Source organism: Varroa jacobsoni, unplaced genomic scaffold (genome assembly GCF_002532875.2).
Source record: "Varroa jacobsoni isolate VJ856 unplaced genomic scaffold, vjacob_1.0 contig00489, whole genome shotgun sequence".
Lineage (NCBI taxonomy): Eukaryota > Metazoa > Arthropoda > Arachnida > Mesostigmata > Varroidae > Varroa > Varroa jacobsoni.
In genome coordinates, this window is record NW_019214473.1 from 142,498 (window position 1) to 148,745 (window position 6,248).

The window sequence follows — 6,248 nt, forward strand, 5'->3', positions numbered from 1 at the left end:
TAAACGCTATTCATTTTCAAAGTACATGATTATATTTAGCGATCGAGAGGACTGACAAAATAGGTAATACGCTTGTTAGGAGGATAGCTAAAAGGCTAAAGGTATGACTTCAGCTTTAGCTATTACATCCACGGCCTGTAACCGAGGTTTTAGGTCACAGGTTTTACTTGATAATAGTATTTTTTCGAGATACTTGTGCAATCGCGTGGGCTAAACGTTTTTCATTTGAGGGGATATTTCATCGGATAAAAGTGGTTTTTATTCGACACAGACTTTTCTCGCATCACTTGAATTCAGTCTGATCATTGTTTAATCTACAAACACAGTACCCTTACGTCAAAGTTACGTTCAAACAGTACGTCACTTGGAGTCAAAGTTTGTTTTTGGCATAAACTATTTTTGGAATAATGAACATAATTTCATTTCAGTTAATGAAATGCTGCTGTTCTATGATTTTTGAAGCTAGGATAAACGTATTAGACTTCCTTAATAAAAAAAAAAGCAAGTATTAGCAGTTCACCGTACAGCTAACGTTAAAGGATGTATTAAATGTCTAATTGTTTCAGTCAAAACTATAAAAGATGCTGAATAAATTGGTGTTTACTAAATGTATATACATCTGTTTAGAAAAATTTAATCACCACAAAAATTATAATTGATAATGATAGTCTTATTATTACTGACATATGTCTTGTTGTAGTAAAAATATAAGGTAATAAACCTAAACTATATTATTATCAAATAAATAAAAAATATTCCAATGAATAAAATAATTAAACATTTATTTAGCTGTCAAATCGTCTGACAACAGCTATAGCTTTTTCTACGTATTAGCTTTTTCTAGTATATCTATAGCTTTCAATCTATAGTGTCAATATCTATCCGTTTTTCAATACACCGTGGTTCATTACTTTGCGCTGTAATACTTGTTGTTAGAATAAAAAACAATTTCTTTATATCTTTAATGATCTTATCAATGTTGGAGGTTTTATATACCCGCTTATTATAATAATTAATTTGTACGGTGACCAAGGTAGCGTGGCCGAGCGGTCTAAGGCGCTGGTTTAAGGCACCAGTCTCTTCGGGGGCGTGGGTTCGAATCCCACCGCTGCCATCGAAATTTTTCCGGCGCTTTCAAAAATAGCACCTGGAGTTAGTACGTACCTTGTTGTATTACCGTGTGTTCGACTATAACTGCAGTAGGCCCTGATGAAATCTAATAGGAGCTCTACTATTATTACTTATTGTTGTTGTCATTATTATTACTATTATATATATATATATATATATATATATATATTATTGTTATCTATTATTACCATTGCTATCTATTACTAAAGGTACTTTTTTTGAACGAAGAGGGCCGACCCTGTTACACAAATGTAGGATCACACGCATTATCGTGGCCGAGCGGCTCGATACATCAGTGTGCTTAGGAAGTGTTGATCGAATCAACTCGCCTATACTGATATTCTTTGAGCGCATAAATAATAACCGGATCTACTATGCACCTTTCATATCATCGTGGGCTTAATAAAGGCTAATAGCTTGTGGGAAACATTATACAGGGTCCTTTTATACGATTGTTGACTCAGGGAAACCGATTGTGTGTCATAACCTGATGCAAATATATTAATAGGACGCTCATTTAGTGCATTGGTCTCTTCGAAGGTGTTTATTCGAACCTTTCTGTTGTGAGAACCTCCTTATTCGCAGACCCTCTAGCAGCTACCAGACGTAGCGCTAACCACAAGAGTCGAGTTCAATTCCTAACGCGGCTCGAAATTTACACAAACATGGACCATCGTGGAAAAATTTATGAAACTCAATATTATTATAAGCACGATTATTAATGAGCCTGGGGCAAACATCCGTAGTGCTAATTATAAAAAAGCAGATCAATGGAAGTAAAGGAGTGAGAGTGCATTATAGAAGATGAAATTACTAGGGTATTCTATTAGCATATTTTTAGGGCTATTTAGGTGAACCACGTTTTTTTCACTTTAATTATTATTACGAGATTATGTTTTGCGAATGCCTGTTTACAATTGAATTAATATTCTCACTTACTACATTATTATGAACGCTAAACATACGTGGAGGTAACGTAGCCAAATAAACCCAGTCATTTTCATTCAAAATATCGAACATGAAACAGAAATGCACGTTAGTATTCTCATATATATTCATGTATATACGAGTATATTCATGATTATTAGAAGAGAAACGTTTATCCGAAGATCGTTGAGGTTAAACAATACCTATATAGAAATGTTCGAATTCAGAGCGTATTGAGAGAGAGAGAGATAAGCATAAATAAAAATTCAATATTATTATCATAATCCAGTACATTTACTTAGGCATTATAGCTGGTGTCTCTATCGTTGGGTACTGGGTCTCTGGACCTAATCTCGGCGTGGCCCGTGACATACTACTGCCATACAAGACTATTTCTCGACTGTTTAAGCCAGAAGTTGTTCCTACAGCCTGGTGTGCCATTTAATTTATGAATCTTGAGAGTTTATAAAACAAATCTTAATGGTCTTGCTTATCTGGTCGTCAATACGCCACTCTTCATTGGAGGTATTCAACGCTCATTCAGTTTGGAATTAATAAGGACTTACCGAAAGCACCTATTAGCTTGCGTTTCTATCAAACGCCAAATTTCGGCGTCCTGGCTATGTTTTCAAAACTTCACCATATAAATTTAGCAAAGACTTGACTTTCATTTGCGATTTTGTAGGCATCGGCGTTCCTCATACCACCTGATTAGTCATCGAAATTTTCATCCCCCCTTCGTTTTTATTTAGTTTTCTGTTTGTTCACGTGCATCGTTGACTTTAATGATAGAACAAGTCATAGCGAACGTTTCTGAACGTGTACGTGTAAAAAAACGTAAAACCTAACACTCTTTCACAGCATCATTCTGTTACTGATACAAATTGCTACACAAAAGATGATTGACGTCTTATAATACTGGTCTCGTTCAGTATAGTGAGAAATATCGAGCAGTAAATTTATAAGGTCTATAACCTAACCGAACAGATTAGGTTATACCTAAACAACCGTCATTAACGTTGCACTGAATAGTTCATTAATTAGATAAAAAAGAGTAAGTTTCCTATGTGTATGGGATCGATTTGATGCGTCTGCGTGCTTTTACTGGCGGAGGAATAGCTATTTGTGAAAGTACAAAGCAGGCTCATACGATGCAGCTTAATGCTCCACGCATGAAGTTTATGTGTCAAGAACAGTTACTGAACTGTAGAATAGATAGGCTGTTTTAACTTTAACTCTCTTAAAAAATTTTCAAAAAATAAGCAAAATGTAAGAAAACGTTTCCTAAAAACATCCTTCGAGACGTTATATCATTGCATATAAAATCGAGGAGTTAGTGATGGCATCTAAGATAACCTCAAAAATATTCGAGTCGGCTTAAAAAATTATACATTTTTGTTTACTTGTTCATAATAACATAGAACCGAGTTCAATATCCTCAGCCAAATTATGTTACATTATTATGGAATGACTTACCTGAATTCTAGCGTATTTTTGATACTTTAAAAAGTATTTATGGAATACTGACGACGAAAAATCAACAGGATCGATTTAAACCAGCGGAGATTTCTGGTGAACAGATGAAGAAAAAGTCTTGCCGTTATCGAGCACGAGTTCGGCTCCTCGTCAGCGTCTAATTGCCTGCCTGCGGCCGGCGTCCGCTCGACAAATTCCATATCAATAGAATGAAACGGGAGGAGGTGGTTCTGGGCTATCATCATTTGGGGATCAGTGGCCGGGACCCAAGAAGGCAACGACAGGCACTCTTACGGCGGTCATGCTATTGCCACCCTACGAGCCATACTAGTCACGGCGATTGGTAGTTATTGGCCTTAGACAACAATATTACAATATTGGAAATCAATTACATTACTACACCCACTCCTGACCCCTTTAAACCTAACAGTCTCACACGCCTTGCTGAAGCTTTGCCAGCCGATAACCTCGAAATAGCTCCGGAGCAGTATAGCATGCGCAAGCTCAGAACGCGTTGAGCGACCCTCAGCCACAGACGTACGGACGGGTGGCTATCACTTCAATGTGCCATCGCCGTATAGGAAGAAGTGATTCCTGCATGTTCGTTAGAGCCGAAACGAGAGTTCGCTGCATGATCAGTGAGCAGTCTGGGCACAGCGTACGCCGTAGAAGTGTGGCGTGATTTTCATCATCAGCACTGGCCACTGACTGGCTAAAGCTTGACTAGCTTCGCTACTCTGACGAACACACAGCTAAGAGGCGAGAGTATGGATGATCGCCGTGGTAATACGGTAAAAGGCGGTTTCGGTTTCGAGTCTGGCTTGGTCAACCACAGCCAAGGATCTAGGCGTTCTGTGGTAACGTTGTTCTCTTGAACGGCGCCGGATGTAGCTCGTTTGAACTTCCGGCGTGGCGTCTGAGAGCCTTTTCCTTCTCTATCCTATTTTCTTATTCTCGACCTGCTGCCTCAGCAGCGACTCAGTTTTACTCGCTGTGAACGTCGTGTTCCATTGACAGAAATCAGGACCATCTCCTTACTGTACTTGGCAGTATCAAGCACGTCTCGCGGAACGCGGAATGGCGTATAAGGTGAAGCGTACTTCGGACATGCTTTTCGAATGGCTCAATTTGAAAATAGGCCCTCTACTTATAGTCGCTTGCGTTACGAGAAGTAGTATTTACTATAATAATAGTTGTCGGCTTCTCCTAAAAACTATAAGGATAACGAAGCAAAGGGCACCCTTTACTTGTCACATATAGAGGTTGGTTCATGTTTGCAAGAGGTTGTATTAACGTTGCAGACGGCAAAATAGTAAAACTTAGAAAAAGTAGTAACTCAGGAACTATCAATATCTCATGTAGGAGATAAAATAATCGATATTCTACATTTCAGCCAAGAGGTACTTGATTGAAGAGGAGCCTTTTACGGCTGCGTCTCCAGCATTGGCCATACCTGGGAAGCCCGTACTGAACAACGATCCACACAGACTGTGCCCGAACAGCTTCGAACTGATATGGATAATGTGCTATTTTACTACCGTAACAAACTATTTACATTAATGTGTCTGCAAAAAAAGTATGCATATTTGTGAATTTCTAACGAGTAAATACCATAGAGGTGTTGGGGGCTACATGTGGGCGTGACCTCTAATTGTGTTTTGGTTTTTATGAAGGGTTATGGCTGTTTCACAGTTGTTAACACTAAGCATTTACAGATAAGATTGTAAGCACTAACAGATGCATTCTTCCTGAGCTGTATAGGTTACAAACGAAACGGGCTGTTATACATTCTCCTAATCATTGAAGAGGAAATATCCTGTTCTTGGAGTATATACCTCGTTATATGCGTATCTCTATGGCCGTACGCCATTAAGCCCCTGCCAAATGCTAAACTTGAATGCGTGAAGCACGGTAAACAGTGGCTGATATAGATGAAAGTGCGCGATTCAAAAGCAATAGATGTCTTGTAACAGATAATAATGGCTTGTTCGCTAGCTATCCACAAACGACCATTCGTTTTGCTTCTCTGCTGCCTTTGTATTGGCCATCGTTAACTGGCCAAACGATAAAAGCGTCGATCGGAGCCGATTGGCCGAAGGGAGCGGAGAACAGGATGAGGAAATGCAGCTTACTAGCTGTCCACTGGCCAACTACGTCCAAGCAGAATTTCCAAAACTGTAAGGGAAACTGGTTACCTTGGGCGACGCGCAAAATTGCCAAGTGATTACACAGAACTAAAACGTTGGCAATCCAATTCGATGATGACGATGTATTAAATAGGTAATGGTACGGCATCGAGACTGTTCCATGAGATTATATTGAACAGAGAAGCGGTAATATCAAAGTTAGCCTTAGTTTCTGCGTAAATATTTTTCATGTCCCATTTTTTTAGGTCCTATTCAAGTGCCTAACAACAATTACTTTAAATAGGAAATATTTCTAGTGCTAATATATTCATACGAAGTTTTATCTATTATAAGTGCGTAGCTGTCTAAATATGTTCATGTTTGAAAACATATGCGCATATCATCTATTCCAAGCATGAGAACCGTTTCCCTGTTTATTTTCATAAATCATCAGTCTTACTTGAATGTATTGCGGTGACAGCCAAATAGGTACATTCCGCATTATTACTATAGTGTTTTTCCTTACTTTACCATATATATATATATATATATATATATATATATATATATATATATATATATAGATAT

The 6,248-nt window shown here is 38.2% G+C and overlaps 1 non-coding gene across 1 annotated transcript; it reads left to right on the forward strand.

The window, feature by feature from the left end:
- Nucleotides 1-1,032: 1,032 nt before the first annotated feature.
- TRNAL-AAG (transfer RNA leucine (anticodon AAG)) lies at nt 1,033-1,114 on the forward strand. The gene has a single exon. It is a non-coding gene; the product is annotated as a tRNA-Leu (tRNA).
- The last annotated feature ends 5,134 nt before the right edge of the window (nt 1,115-6,248 follow it).